Below are 17,041 nucleotides of genomic sequence, written 5' to 3' on the forward strand. Positions count from 1 at the left end.
TCTTGGTTTTGGGAGAGTTATCAGCATCCACCAAATGACCCTGGCCCTCAAAACCACTAAGACCAAAGACAGGATCCTTCTGCTCCTCCAAGGTCTCCTCCCGTTCAAGGATCGTCCTGTCAGAAAGGTTGTGGGTTACAACACTGCCCTTCATCCAAAGGATTCCAGGACATTGTACAAAAGTGCTTAATTAAAATTTTCAAACAAACGTTTCTTTCAAAATAAAACTGATTAGAATGACTTTCCTGATTACAGCAACTTGGATTCTCTGGATTTTTTAAAATCATATCAATTAAACTCAGCACACAAGAGCATTCCATTTCTCCTTGGCTTTCCATTTTTTGGTTTTTATTATTTGATTTTAAGATGTATCTCACTTTATCATTCAGAAGAAACCAAGAGGATGCTAACAGCCATTAAAAACAATAACATGACAAATTTTAAGCAAATACTGTATAAGAACAGGCAACAAGCAGTAGAAGCAAAAGATATTAACAGATAATAGAAAAATCAAAAGGGGAAAATAGGCCATATAAAATCACCATCCAAAACAATAAGAAGGAGAGAATCCCACTATATCCACAAGAGAACACATAAGGCTAGCATTTAGCTGATGTAAGAGGCACTCTTGAAATGCCACATTTTTACCAGGCATCTAAAAACACAAAGGGCCTTGGGAGGGTGGTCCAGAGATCATAGGATAGATCAGATCTCCCCCTCTGAGGGTGGAGAGAGGTTCACCCTTGGCCCTGGACAGGGGGGACTCCTTGAATTCCAGCATAGGAGAGGGGGAAAGGAGACATGCCAGGGGGTGTTGGGGGATGATTTGGGAGAGGTTCTGACCTCCAGACATGTCCCCAAACAGTCTGGTAATCTCCACCAGCCCTGGAGCTGACAGAGATTAATTCCCTCCCATTGGTTGCCAGCAGCAGCCCTACAGTTTGGGCAAGGAGGGCACCTGCAAGAGACACACGCCTCCAGCAACTTAATTAACAGATGCCGCAGCCGGCGATTTGAACTGTTGGACTGCACAGCATGCCTCCGAGCTGCCACACTTTCCTCCCAGCTTTCTGCAGCCATTCCTCCACCTGGATGGACGGATGGATGGACTAATTGCAAACATGCTATGGGCACACCTGTGCAAATGCCCACTTAACAGAAAACAGGCTTTCTGGGTGCTGTGCTGGACCATTCTGCCGGACTCCCAAACATGGGCACAGCTGGCTCCACAGCCAATCAGGAGACACCTATGCTTTTCATTGTGACTATGGGTGTCCATAGAAGATGCCCATATTCTGAGAGGGAGGATGGACCAAACGAAGTCCCTCGTTCTTAAGGAATTTAAGGCTTAGACTCCACCTTGTTTCTGTACCATGCTCATTGGCTGGAGAAACCTGCCATGACATCATTCTCTGGTTGGTAGGGATTGGCCATGGGTGGTGCTGGAGGAAGCAGCTGTCATGCCAGAGCTGAGCGCAGCACCACTCTCTTGCTGTTGTCCATTCAGGTGCCTGGGGTCAGAGACCAGATCCGCAAGGATGAGTGTGCACTCTCCTTCAATACCCCAACTGCCTCCCATGTGAGAAGCTGGGGATTGGAGGGGGCTCTGTTGTTGCCACATATTCCAATCATTTGAACTGTGGAGTGGGGAGAGGGGGTGTAGCCCACCCAAAGAACAACTTTGTCCTCATTGTTTAAGCTGCATTCCACTTCCTCTTCTGTTGTCTTATGCATTTGCTGTAACTTTGCCTGCTTCACACACTATGTCAGTGGTGTGAGAAACTGTGTGGTGTCTCTGAATAATTAAACACTTGTATGAAGTGATACCCACAGAGTCCAGGATCTTTTCAACCAGCGAAACCTGGTGGTCTATATAGTTAGTCTTCAGCTGTATCCACACTATGGTGGAATTACATCAGTAGTTCCTCATGGTATGTAATATAATGCTATATTCCCCATAACAGTCCCACAAAGCCCATCACCACAAGCACAATTTTAATGTGCCCATGAAAAAGGGGAGGGGGGCTGGGGACAGGACCAGAGCCAGGCCTAGGATAAATAACGCCTTGGGCAAAGTGTGCCTTTGGTGTGTCCCCCCCCCCCCGACCTGTGGTTAGCTTTGCAGGGCCACCCAAAGGGTTTATGGGGCCTGGAGCAGGTGTGATCCTGGGAGCCCTGCTGCTGCCCCCTACAAGGACCCATGCATATGCGTACAAAGCTGGGGGCCACATGCAAGAATTATTGCATGCACGGACTACATCTAAGAATTCTTGCCTGCAGCTCTTCCTTGCCCTGGCATCAAGCAAAATTACAGATGTGCGTCATTTTTTCTTACTTGGGGATAAGGGAAAGGGGATCCGGTTGTGCTTCTCCTGAGCACCTCCTCCAAATTCAGGCAAAGCTCCCTTCTGCTTCCTGGGGCTCCGTCCCACAGGTCTTCTGGTGGTGGCCTGCTGGTGGCCTTCGCCACTACTTCCTCAGGAAGGATTCCTCCCTTCTGGCCTGGCCTCACACCACTCCGACGCCTTTCCCTGTCGTAATGGCCACAGAAAATTATTCTCCAGGGGCACCTTGCCTGGAAATCTCAGGAGGTGTTCGTTCGCTCGCTTGCTCACTCCTGGAAATCTTTCCCCAGCAGGCCTGGAGTTCTTTCTTGTGACAAGAACAGGCTGCCTGCTCTCCCTCCTGAAAGCCATCCCTGTTCCTTTTCTCCTTGCAACGACTCTTTGCAACAGGGGCTACTTGGCCTTTACCTAGCTCAAATGACATCACAGTGGAAACTGGAAAAGAAACAGACGTTTAAAGCTAACTGAAGGGAGATCATTTTTGTAGTTAGTACCCAAAACTAGAACCATGGGGAAAAAGGTTACAGAACCTTGCTTTTTGCCACCTTGGTTCACCGCAGACAGTACATTCAAAAACACAGCCACTGAGCTCAGCTGAGCGCCCCCCCCCCCTCAGCTCAGCTTGGCACCCCAAGCAACTGCCCAGCTCAGCCTCCCCCGCAAGGCCGGTCCTGGGTGGGATGCAGCTTCCTCGCCTGCCCCCCAGTGCCACTGCTGCTGACCGCTCCTCCTGCTTCTAGGGAAGCCCCCAGCCGTCACAAACATCGCCCCTCTTATGGCTGGGGGTGCCACTCTCCCCAAAAGTGGCAGCTGGAGACAAAAGGCAGCAGCAACAGATAGACGGATACGACAGTGGCTGTAGAACAGCGTAACGGCAAGTGGAAAGCCACTACAGACGCACACGCTTAGTTAATTCAGAGTTCATCCACAGTACTTGGAGCCTCATTTCTGACATCTGCCTCTGCCCTTACAGGACATTTTGGAAACAAATACTGTGGGAACGGGACACAGTTCAGAAACTGCTCTCACTCTGCCTGGATTGGAACTAGGAAATGGACGTAATGCTTAAAAATACTAATTTTAGCATCTTGTAGTAAAAATTATTTTTTAAATATTAAATAATAGGAAAACAAGTGCAATAATGGTAGTTGAGATACTCATTTTCACTTTTATTGTTCCAGATGTTATCCTGTTAATTGATATAACTTATTTATTCATAAATAAATGTATTCAGAGTAAAAATATGGATAATCAAATTTAATACATCTTCGTGCCAAAAAATATTTTAATCCAACTATACAGGGTTTAAAAACATAATTAGCTGCAGTTGACTGAAACAAATCAATCTTAATTGATGCTGTTGTTAACAACCTCTGTAAATCTATTACTATTGTTGTTTCAGCTTTAGTCAATTGTGATAAAATACCCTCTTTGGATGATCTCAGACTATCTGCTATTTCTTAATGAGCTATTTTAGCTGAAGAGATTTGGACTACAACATCCAAAGCCTGGATACATTGGTTGGGCCTCATCTGGAGTGCTGTGTCCAGTTCTGGGCACCACACTTTAAGAAGGATGCAGACAAACTGGAGAGGGTTCAGAGGAGGGCAACAAAGATGATCAGGAGACTGGACACAAAGCCCTATGAAGAGAGCCTGAAAGAACTGGGCATGTTTAGCTTTGGGGAGAGAAGACTGAGGGGAGACAGGATAGCGCTCTTCAAGTACTTGAAAGGTTGTCACAGAGAGGAAGGCCAGGATCGCTTCTCCATCATCCCAGAGTGCAGGACACGGAATAATGGGCTCAAGTTACAGGAAGCCAGATTCCGGCTGAACATCAGGAAAAACTTCCTGACTGTTAGAGCAACACGACAATGGAGCCAATGACCTAGGGAGGTGGTGGGCTCTCCCACACTGGAGGCATTCAAGACGAGGCTGGACAGCCATCTGTCAGGGATGCTCTGACTTGGATTCCTGCATTGAGCAGGAGGTTGGACTCAATGGCCTTGTAGGCCCCTTCCAACTCTACTATTCTATGATTCTATGATTCTATGAAAGCCAGAGAAGTTGTAGATGAATACCACAAGGGACCAGCATGCCCCAATTGTAAAAGGAAGGCCTTGGACTCCCATCATGAACAGAAGACATAGGCGCGCATTATACCCCACAGGAGTGAAGGATCCAGGACTTGGGAAGGGTTGTAGCCCAGCAGTAAATCATGTACCGTGCTTGCAAAAGAACCCAGGTTCCATCCCTGGCACTGCCAGGTATAAATGCTGGGAGTCTCCTGTCAAAACCCTGCAGAACTGCAAGTCAGTATAGACCAGGAGTGGGGAACCTTTTTCAGCCAAGGGCCAAACTGTAAAATAAAGGTATCAGGGGCCACATTCCATTGGTGGGTGGAGCCAAAGGCAGAATGGGCAGGGCCAAATGTGATTATTACTATTTTAAGCCTACTCAGAAGTAGGCAAGACAAGTCTTCTGCATGTCTACTCAGAAGCAGGCAGAACTGAATCACTCAGAAGCACTTCCAAATAGTATTCGAAATACCAAACCTCAGCATGACTACTCACAAGTAAACAGGTCTCCTGCCCGCTAAAACTTACACTTCAGTTCTGTGCAAAATGCACCGCTCAAAATATTTGCAACAGTTCAATTCTTTGCAGGGTATGTCAAGATTAATTGCCTTTAAATAGCATCTTATCTCTCATCAGTAATCAGAGATAATTGCAAAAGAAGCTTGGCAGGACGTAGAACTTCCAGGAGGCCATATCTGGCCCATGGGCCAGAGGTTCCCTATCTCTGGTATAGACAACATTGCACAAGATGGACCAATGGTCTGTTTTGGTATAGCGCAGCTTTCTATGAGACTATGATAGAGGAGCAATTGCGCTGTACCAAGCAGTGAAAGCGCTTGGATAACAACTGGACAACGGCATGGTCACAAGAGATACATTTGCTCTTGGCAGTAGTACTTAGGCCTCCCAATCATATCGGATGCTCAGAGCAGAAAACAGTCAGCAGCCCCTGCATTGCTTTCCCTGGCCATCCAGAAATACATTTATTTATTTATAGTATGGCACATTTACATCGCATTACAATAAAAACATAGAGCATAATAAATATGAAATGTAAAATATAAAATATAGACAGGAATATTACAAACATATGTCTAGGTCACAGATATAGTTTTTTACTTCTGTTGTCACAGCCAAGAAATCAGCAAAGTCTCCATTGTAGGCCCAGTTTTGACACTCTGTCACTATATGTTGGGTAGTTTGTTTTTCAGCCCCACAATCACAATTTGATGATGTTGTTTTGCCCCATTTATAAAGGGCATCCGCACATCTACCATGACCCGCGCGAATTTGGTTCAAGGTTGTCCATATCGCACGGGGCTGGTCAAATCCAGGTGGTTTTTCCAAGACGCAGGGCAAGCTTCGGCATTGTGGTGGGCAATTTCCTAGCCAATGTTGTTTCCACGCGTTGTGGATATTGAAATCATCTTCTGGAAGAGCTTTAGCAGCAGAAATGGCTGGATGTCTCGATCTTAACCTGTTTCGCTCCAAATAACATGGTATCACCACACTGAAAGTCCCCCCTCCAACACACACACACACACACACACCATCTTCCACTTAGGGACATGGCAACCTGCCTTATACCGAGTCAGACCATTGGCCGGTACATCTCAGTATGTACACCAACCTTCCCCAACCTGGTGCCCTCCAGATGTGTTGGACTGCAACTCTTGTCATTCCCATGGCCAATGGCTGTATCTCCAAAATCCAGAAAATTCTGGCATGACGTTGGCACACCAGGAGCAACAACGCTTCTATCATACCATCTTCAACTCTCAGGGAGGGAGGGGACACGACCTGTGGTCCATCTCCAGCTTTATGTTCTCAGCCCCCTGTCCAGATCTTGCATCTGGAAGGGTAATCATCCTATAGGAACTTGCAGGCACATTCCACCGAAATGCAGTTGAGGCAGTCTTTGCTTGTTCATGATGGGATGGGGTGGGGGGAGGCTTAAGAGTTGTTCACACATCACACTGGTGTTCTCCCCCCCCCTTCTCTAAGAGTAGACTCAGCATTAAAAGCTAGGTGTGTACAGCCAAATTATGTCTCCACTGCTATGGGAGCTGTGTTGGGAGAGGTGGAAGCAGTGAGGCATTCAAAAAGCTCTGGACACTACAATTCCTTAGTGGTTAAGATGCATCCTGGAGGGGCACATGGTTTGACAGCGTCAGCAGAAGAGATACAGCTCACAATGCTCATAATATCCATCAACATTACCTTTCTCCACATGACACCATTGCCAAAAAAAACACTCTTGCAAAGCAGAGCTTTGATGACATAATTCAGTTTGTGCATGGTAAGCCTTCGGTCTTTTTTTTTTTTAAGATTACCTGGACTGTAAAGGATAACAGACACAATAGCATTCTTGTGTGTAAATAATGAGTGTGCAAAGAAATAAAGAAGATAAGCACTGTTGTGAATATATTAGAAGAAGCCAGTACCTAAGACACATATGGGTTTGTTGGGCACACACCCAGCTAGATTGTTTTCCTGGTGCCTGCTTCATGCTTGTATGATGGTGCAATATCCTTGGGGTGTTTCCACCAGTGATTTACTCTGAGCTGGCTGCATGTGGAGGTCATTAGGGATACATGACATCGTGGCCATCCAGCACCCACCCTGGAGCTTATCAGGGAAAAGCTGCATTTCCTGAGACTGCTTAAAGTCCGATTCTTTTCCTCAAGTCGAGTTCTCCCTGGTATAGTTGCTGTGTGCCCCAACACCCCCCCCCCCGCTAGCCCTGCCCAGGGGTGTGCCTTTCACAGTGACCCCAGTCAAGGGGTGTTTCCTCCCATTATGCTGAATGAGGCTTGCCCTCTCAATGACCACAGAAATAACAGAGAAGCCCCTCAATTGATACGGCACATATCAAAGCCCAATTCCTTAAATGCGATTAAGTGTGATCTCGAGGCTCCAATTCATTGCCTTAGGAAGTAACTACTTCACAGCTTCGTTATAGATATCCTGCAGGTTACAATGGGGGCTGGTTTCTGTCTTTGTGTTTATTGCTCTCTTTCCCACAACAACCCCATTAGTGTCTCCTCAGAAGTAACTGCCATTGTGGTCAATGAGGTCCTGTGGGTTAAAACGGGGGCTGGTTTCCGTCTTTGTGTTCTCCCCTCCCCCTTTCTCAGCACAAACATATGTGTGTCTACTCAGAAGTAACTCCCATTGTGCTCGATGAGGCTTGCTCCTGAAGTGCAGGTGCATCTAGACTTTCAGGGGAAAGGAGAAAGGCGGGGAGAGGGGGGAAGCCTCTCTGATTGGTTGAGCAGCCCCTGCCAGTCAGATGACATTCACTCCAACCCCCATCCCCACCAGGAAATATGTTCTGTGAAGCGATTTTTACTGCTGCTGAGAATCTGCTCACGGAGCCCTGCTCACAGTAAAGCCAATTCCTTTTTTAAAAAATCCGGTACTCCTCCATTAGCTTCTCCTTCCGTTGTCGTGGAAACATGGCCCTTGATTCATCGTGATGCACTGCCTCTAACCAATGGTGGGTTCAGTCCAAGTGTTGCTGCTGCACAACTGCCAAATCATCGCAATGAAGAGTGCACGGGACTTCTGACTGAGGCCCTGAGGGCCTCAAGAATAGGTGGAAGTGACCATGGATAGTCAACATAATATCTACACCAGGACTGTTCACCTTATGACCCAGCAAGGTAAATGCAGAGAACCAGTCACGACAGCTGCCTATGCAGTGTAATGGTTAATACGTTGGGGAGAGCCAAGTTCAAATCCCTGCTTAGCCACTTTCTTTATTCTGACAATTAACGTAATGCTCCTCAATCCACCCAGGTTCCTCAGAGCAACATACCAAAGTAATTACAACCCATAATTAAAAAAAAAAAAACTGTTAACACCGTAAACCATAACAATCCATTTTAGCAATAAAGGAGAGAGAAATATCAACAGAAGCTAAATTTAAACCTAGCAGCTCACTGTGTGACCCTAGGCCGGTGTAACCTACCTGACAGTGTTGTAGTGAGGATAAAATGTGGGGAAGAATGTATGCAGCCCGGAATTCCTTGGAGAAAAGTTAGGATAAATAAGATAACAAAGTTAAGAAAATGTATTTGGGCCCATGAGCTGCTTGACGGCCATCGCCAGTTTTGCTGACAGTCCCAGGCAGGCAGCAAAGCTAGGCGTTGTATTGTGTTCGGTAAGCCATGGAGGCCATTATAGAGAGGAAGTCAATGATTATACGTTATAATTTCATTTGCCTTTTATAGCATTTTGATCTTCAGTGTTCATAGAAAAACGTGAGATCCTACTGTTAATGTCATATTTTATTTCTCTCACAAGACGCTCCCGCAGTCAGTGCACCTATATCCCACCTGGGGAACATGGCGGGAACACAGGGAACACAATCCCTGTTGTGCGGATTCCACTGCTTGTGGCTGAGGCAACCCTGGCGATGGCCTAGAAGAGGTCCGGTCTGTTTATGTGGTGCTGTCTTATACCACGTCAGGCCATGGACTCATCTAGCTCAGCGGTGCGGATCCTTATGCCCAGACGCCAAATCCAGTCCTCCAGCAGTCCCAATCTGGCCTTCTGGGATTCCCCCCAGCCCCCCCTTTCCCCCAACCATTTGGTGGTTTCCCACCTTTTGTGCAGTTTCTAAAAGGTTGAAAAGCCTCCTCTAAGTCATGGCGACTGGCAGGGTGAGCTTTTACAGAACATGCTGGTATTTAGAGTATTTTTGCTCCACCCCTTTTGCCTTCAGCCCCACCCACAACTGGTATGAGGCCCCTGAGAGCTTCTCCAAAATGGAATTTGGCCCTTGGGCTGAAAGAGGTTCTGCACCCCTGATCTAGCCCAATACCCTCTACTCTGACATGGAGCAGCTCTATAGGATTAGGATCTCAAGCCTACCCCAGGCCTGCCACCTGAAATCCTTTACCTGGAGAAGTCATGGAGTCAAACCAGGACTTTCAGCATGCAAAGCAAGTATACTACCACTGGGCAATGCTTCACTCCACCAATTGCCTCTTAGCAGAGTCCTCTTTGATGCCATCCACTATAACAAAAGGCAAAGTCATCTGTGAAGGCTTGGGGCATCTTCTTCTATCGGTCTTAAAATACTCTGCATAAAATCAATCTGAAACCCATGTTATCACTCCTCCTCCATCCTTAATTTTTTTTTATTTTGTGATTCTATTGCTGTATTTAATGAGCCAAACTGAGGAGCAATCATTTCCTTAGTTCTTTTGTAGATGATTTTTCATCTTTCCCACAACCTGGAAAGTTTGATATGAAGTCAATTAAGCCTGCAGTTGTTAGGGTGCGCCATCCCCAAAATCTACTGTCCTTTACACCAGTTGAATGGATAATGCCAATGGGACACAAGAATATAAGAAAAGCCGTACTGCAATAAACCAAGGGTCCCTCTAGTCCAGCCTTCTCACCAACCAAATGCCTGTGGAAAGCCCACAAGCAGGACTTCCTTTCATCTGTCCTGAATCTCCCACCATTCAGCTTCATGTGATGACCCCATTGTGTTCTAGTATTATGAGAGAAAACATGTCTCCCTATCCATTTTCTCCACACCATGCATGATTTTATACACACCTCTATCATATCTCCCCTTACCATTTTTTCCTAAGCTAAAGCCCCCCACCCCCCAATTCTGAGAATTTAGCACGAAGTCTAAAGTGAGCAATAGTTTTTCTCCTAGCAATGCCTTGATTTTGGGGCATCTGCCAACCTCACTAAGCTGGCTCAGAATCAGTAAATCTAGGAATTTTAGAGCTGGGGTGCATCACCACAGGCCCAGGGCTTAAATATGGCCCTCGGGCTTTCTCAGATAGTCGCACCCCCTTTCCCCTGATCACCAAACGTTTGGTGATTTCCTGGCTTTTGTGCAGTTTTCCCCCATTCTAAAAATTGAAACACCTCTCCTAAGGCTCAGTTCCTGGCAGTAGGCACTTTAAGCTAAAATATGCAGTTATCTTTGGCTTCACCCCTTTTATCTTCAGCCCCGCCCACCACTGGAATGCAGCCCCTGAGAGCTTCTCTGAAATGGAATTCCGCCCTCAGGCTGAAAGAGGTTCAACACCCCTGACTTGGAGGCTTGTTTTGTGGCATGCAAAGACAGGAATTAATGAAGTTTCTGGAAGGGTAGTCCCTTATTCTTTTACACACACACACACACACACACACACACACACATTTCAACTGTATTTTGACCTAGTGGACCATTTTTACAGTTTATGCACATGTTCTTTAGTTTTTAATGTTTACTTCACATGCTCCTGTGATGGGCTGATTGAGAGGTGACTTAATCATGTGTTCAAGTACCCCAACAAAATGCACTCCAATTTCTTGCAAATAAGCTTGTGTTAAAAGTAGATTCGCCTGCACCAACTCATCTTAATGTGGTTTCTGTGGGTGGGGTAGTTTGTTCTAAACTGATTTTAAAATTTGTTTTCAGAGGCCACAGGTCACATAATTCAAGACAGTGGTTGTTGCTGGTCATTTCACTGAAGCGGATAGAAACTTCCAAATGAATGCAAGATTCTCTATTTACAAGGAAGTTAGTAGCCACCTTGGCCAGTGATTTTGACTCAAGAACATCTGTGCATACTCCTACAAAGCGGTGAGTTTTGTCTGCTGACCATGCATGCATAGAATCTCATTTTACATAACACACCAGAGAAGAAATGAAATGATGCTCAGTTCACAGTATAGCAGATCAACCTTCACCAACCTGGTGCCCTGCAGATGTGAGCTAGATAAACTCCCTCTATGATGGGAGATGGAGTAGGTCACAATCAAAGTCTAATGAAATTAATGACAAACTTTGGCAGCTCTACTATCCATCAAAAATCAGTTTCACTTTAGACGTTTCAATGTAATTCAGCAAACAGGACAACTTCCCAACACTTGGTGTAATATTGGTGAGCCCCTCCATGTCTAGCATCTTAACTCTGAGCTACCACCAGAAGGGAAAAGTCTCTGGAGCAAAAAACGAACAAAGAGTCTTGTGACACCTTAAAGACTAACACATTTATGAGGTTTTGCAAGCAAAGCATAGTCAGTGCATTGGATTCCAGTTTACCTCCTCTCCCTCAAAGATTTGGAGACTTATTTCCCTGTATGTCACATTCAACATTTAAACTAGCACTGTTTGACGTTATCATGCTGAAAAATTATTCACATTCATTTCCAGGCACTTCAGGTTGTACTTATTGACTAATGAATTGTTTGACCCCTTACAATAGAAGCAGTGTTTACCTTAACTATTTTTCTCCTCTTAAGCCACATTAAAATGTTAAAAAGTAAAACCATGTAATCCTTCCCCCCGCTTTTGCAACAGGTAATGCAAAAGTAGGAATACACAAAGCCTTTGTGTATAATTAAAGCAGAGTTTCAAAATCCTAATTACAGAAAGCAAACCATCTTATCTCTTATGTCATATGGTTTTCAAATCTGAAGACTAAACTGCAAACATCAGACACAGGCAACAAGCCAGCAAATTATGTATGTTCATTAGAAGGGTGGAAACAAAGGTAGGGCTGACATAGAAAAGAACAGGGTGCAGCCCTTTCAGACTGACATCTTGCTAGTCACTGCACATTTCCTCATTCAGATAAGTTAACTATACTCCAAAATAGCCCTAGTTAAAGTCACACAATTGTATGATTAAAGCACCTTAATGAGATTACTAGCAAATAATTTCAGGCCTCCCCCCGCCGCCATGGCATTGCCGTAATCCTGCCCGCACCACATTGCTGCCTCTAGTGGCGCTTCTCGATGCGGTGCGCATTCTCCTCCGAAAGGGGCATTCTGGAGAAGGCAACGAACAAACCTTTCGCAGTCAGACGTCTACCAGTAAAACCCACATTTCGATCTGACGTACATTTTTATTAACACAAGTCAGAGCTTTCTTTCTCAGCCTGCAAAGTAATTACTAAAAAGATGTGTAGAAAGAAAAGTTGTTGAGCCACACCTCCAGCAAAGTCCAGCTCAAAAGCACTCCCTCCTCGAGGCTGGCTTGCTCTCTCGCCGCCAGCATCAAACACGAGTTTGTGAAGAGAGCGGAAGCTCATTCTCTTCTCCAGCAGCGACTTAGCTAGGCTTTTCATCCCAATATCCATTCTGGGACATTTCACTACCTTCCATTCTTTGTTTTCCTTTCCCCCCCTTTTTTGGTGGCGGGGGGGGGGGGGAATGAAAGTGTAACTTATTTTCTCAACTTCAATTTACTTTACTGAGTGTATATTATCTAGTGGTGGGCAGGGCCAAAGGCAAAGGGGGCAGTGTGAAACATACCCAAAAGGCAAGCATGTTGTAGCTTAAAAGATCTTACCACCATTCACTAAGCCTTAGGAGAGGCATGTCACCCTTTCAGAATGCACAGTAGCCAAGAAACCACCAATCCATCAGTAGTTGGTTGAAAGGGGGGCAGGGAAAGGGGTGTGGCCATCTGGGGAACCCCAAAGGGGCCAATTTGGCCCAGGGCTTGGGGTTCTGCACTCCTGCTGCATAGCATTTGCAGCATTTCTGGCCTAGCCATCCCTGATCCCCCCTCCAACACAATTTTGATACAGCATTTGAACTCTTTTTCGACTTTTTATCGATTCCATAAATATAAGGGGGAAGGTTCACTGCAACATGAATACAGTATTTTAAACGTCTGCTCCACTTTTTGCCCCCAAAGGCAGATTCCAAATTAAAGCATACAAAAATGCAATGAAAGTAGCAATAGTACCATTCATACAACAAAGACAACCAAAACAAACCAAGGATGTGAGATCAGTTAAAACAACATCAGGCGACAGCATAAACACTCAGGTCAGTTTAAAATATATTTATTATTTAATTCATTTTTGCCCTACAAAAGCGGAGTTCCTCAAAGTGCCTTACAGAATATTAAAAAACGTAAAGACAGTAAGTAGTCATTAAAACACAGTAACAAAATAATAGAAAATCAAAGCAGGAGATTAAAAGCATAAAGAAACAAACATGTCTTTACTGCCTTTCTAAAACTCAAAATGAAGGGAGCCAACTGAACCTCTCTAGGGAGGAAGTTCCATAACTGGGGTGCTGCAACTGAAACGGCCGTGTCTTGCATCCCAGAAAACAGGTGGTGGTACAAGGACTCAGGCCTTAGATCGATGGTGCTGAGCCTCTTTCAGCCTGAGGGGCGAGTTCAATTTTAGAGAAGCTCTTAGGGTGCTGCATCCCGTTGTGGGCAGGGCCAAATGCAAAGGGGGTGGGGCAAAAGGCAAAAGGGGTGGGACCAAATTACCCCTTTTGGCCTACATTTACATTTTAGCATACACTATTTTAGCTTACAGCTCTTAGAACCAGTAATGAAGCCTTAGGAGAGGCATTCCAGCCTTTTGGAATGGGAAGGACTGGGCAGGAACCCTAGAGGAACCCTAGACTGGCCCCTGTGCTTGAGCTTCAGCACCTGAGCACCAGAAGATGAATGCCATGCGTGGGCAGGTTCATGGAGGAGGAGGCAGGCTTTCAGGTAACTTGATCCCAAGCTGTTTAGGGCTTTGTAGATGATCACCAGCACTTTGAATTGCCCCTCGAAATGAACTGGAAGGAATTACAGGTGCTGCTAAAGTAGGGGGGGGGCGGTTCTTGTGAAGCATCTGGTATACCTGCGACATTGTACCTCTGGGATGGGCGACTTCTCTGCTCTCCCGAATAGAGATGGTGCAAGCCTTCAAATGTGGGAAGTTTGAAGTGTGAACTTCCCCCACTTGAAAGGTTTAGCCCCATTTTGAACTGGGCCTAGACCTGCTGGCAAGGCATTTTTAAGTAATCATTGTGTGTCCAAATGGACACCCAGTCCTAGCTTTTGGACACCCAGTGGACACAAATGAGCACATAACATTTCATCAGTGAACCAAGAACCCAAATTCAGATTGGAAGCCACTGAAACACTGACTAGAAGTATGAAGTGTTAGTGAAATGGAATAGAAACAGTAGAACATATGGGGCACATTACACAATAATTCTTAGGGGTCTTACAAACCACCAGTCTTTCTGAAAACTTCTAACTATAATCTCTCTCCCTGTATACTGCGATGTCTGGTTCTCTGTATCTTTGTACTTTTTTCGTAAGGATTCTGCTACAGCAGGGTGTGGCTCTTAAGCTGCAGTTCCTGTGCCATTCAGTGAAACGGTCTTGCATTCATACATTCCCCTACCAAAGACATATGGTGAGGAGACTTTATTTGATTGTAATTAAAAACTACTCGCTCTGTTGTCATGGAGTGGGGAGACAGTACCAAAATCAAAGCAGGCAATTTTTGTAGTAAACCTGAAGTACAAACAACAAGCTTCTGCAGCTTTGTTAGAATACTTTGTGCCACTCTCTGGAGTCTCTATTTCTAGTATTTCCTGAACTACTGGTCAGTTATTGCAGACACTTGAGAAAAATTCTGTCATAGCCTCCTTACCAAAAATGGGCTCAACCAGGGGATGGCCTGCATCGATCATTTCTTTAAGGATCAAAGCTGTCAAAAGGGAAGACATCTTTGAGACAGTATTGTCTTCTTCTGCTTGTAGTCTAATGTTGAGAAAGTTTACGAATGATGACATAACTTCTCTATCAGTAGATCACAAACGTCTTCCAGCTGTAACATATTGAAGTGGCACACTATGCTTATACCTGCGCCACTGCTCTTCCTCTTCCTCTTCTTCATGTACAGATGTGTCGGTGTCATTACTGCTTTTTGAGGAAATTAACTTCTCTTCCTCACCCGCACCGTGAACTTGAAGAGAGAGACAAATAGCTGTTGCCAGGTGCTGTGCAACTTTCTTAATTTCTAATTTACCATTTATCTGTAGCATCTCAGTGTACACAACTGGATCTCTGTAATGTAAAGCTGAACCATGGGGCTGAAGATGAACAAATTGAACATCCCAGTTGTTGGCACTCAGCTGTGTGTATACTGATTGTGCTTGCAAGGTTGCCAATGAACGTGATGGCCATGAACGAGCCGTCGGTGTTTCCAACAGCAAATCATTATACACATCAATATATATGGCAATCAGGTGATTTCCTACACCTGCCCGTTGCTGCTTCAGACTTTTCACCCAAGGGTGCTTGTCTGATTGTTGTGTCCACAGTCCTGCAGCTTCGCTTGCTTCTGCTGCAGTTTTGTGTGCCTTGGATTCCAGATGATCACTTAATCTTTCAAGTTTCTGCTTGCTTTCAACTCGGATGCCATTGGCCAGTGGAACAATCCCCTTTTTAGAAAATTTAGCAGCTTCTGTTTCATAGGTTTTACAGGTAATGCAGCAGATGGAAGGCCTTCTGTGCTTTCCATCAACTTCAACTACCTTATTTAGAAAACTGTATTTCTTCAATAGCCAGTCCAGGTCCATTTTATGACCTTTATACCAACATGATGATGTGCTTGAAGTTTCAAGAGCAAGATTACTGAAATAATCTAACTTCGGGTAGTGGGCTGTGTCTCTTCTGTTTCCTCATTCTCTGCATGGGTGACTGTGTTTGCAAGTGGCGCAATGGTTGACTGAGACTAAGGATTAATTGCAGTAGATTCTGAACAGATCAACTCCTTACATTGAACTGCTACAGACGATGCTGTGGCTGTAGATCATAAGAAATTGCAACAATGACGGTTTTCTCTGAAGTGGGTTCTGGAGAAATGTGAGGTGGTACTGCTGAATTTGGGCCTGATTTTGATTTAGGTGCTGCAGAGGCAGCAGGAGGGCAGGTGAATAATGCTATTTTCTGCTGAGTTGTTCATTGAGCATCTTTCCACGGTTTCCCCCTCTCTTCTTCTTGTCCAAGACTCATGTTTGAACGCTTTATGTCGTCAATATTGTTCTTCAGATGCAGAATGCACTTGTAACATTACAAGCTATGGCCGCTCGGTGGACTCTTGGTGGGAAAGGGATGTTTGTACCAGAGAGGGAGCTGGCGGAGGCAGAAGTGAAGAGTCGAGGCCTCTTTCATCCAGGGGGCAGACGAGAAGCAAACCCCTTTGTGCGGCACAAGAGAGCTACTAGTGCCGTCTTTCAGCTGTGGGGGGCGCTCTGGGGCCAGGAGACGGGACTTGAGAAGCAGCAGATGGAGCCAGTATCTCTCTGAGGGCAGGGGCTGGTTCTCTGGGTCGCATGTCTCTTGCATGGTCGCCCTCCCAAGTTGTAAGTCACTGTTTGTTTGACTAACAAGTGACTGATCTGTGAAAAGTGGGCCAGGATATGGGAAGCAAATTCTGTATATGCTCAGAGGCCAGGGCTTAATTCCCAGGAAAAGCGTTAGGGCTCAAAAGTTTAAAGCTGCCTGAAGACCATGCCATCCGCCCTGGAAACCTTGCTGATGGGCGGGGGAGGCCCTGCCCTCTGAATATGCTTAGCGGTCCAGGGGGATTTTATTATTAGTGACTAATTTAGTATGGAAATCATGTTGCTCAAGGACCAAAATCTGGCACAAATTCAGCCCATACATGGTGTGAAAATAATGATATACCATGTGTGCGTGTGCATGTCCAGCTCCAACTGCAAAGCCTTGGTCTTCTAAATAGACGTTGGGGGCCAGGGTGGGTTGGTGAGAGAGAGCAGAAAGGTAAACCATTGCACTTTTACTACAGAATATAAAAATGAAATAACAAATACTTTCTTA

The sequence above is a fragment of the Heloderma suspectum genome, chromosome 8 (assembly GCF_057233095.1).
Source record: "Heloderma suspectum isolate Gila_16-S chromosome 8, 16-S_ref, whole genome shotgun sequence".
Classification (NCBI taxonomy): Eukaryota; Metazoa; Chordata; class Lepidosauria; order Squamata; family Helodermatidae; genus Heloderma; species Heloderma suspectum.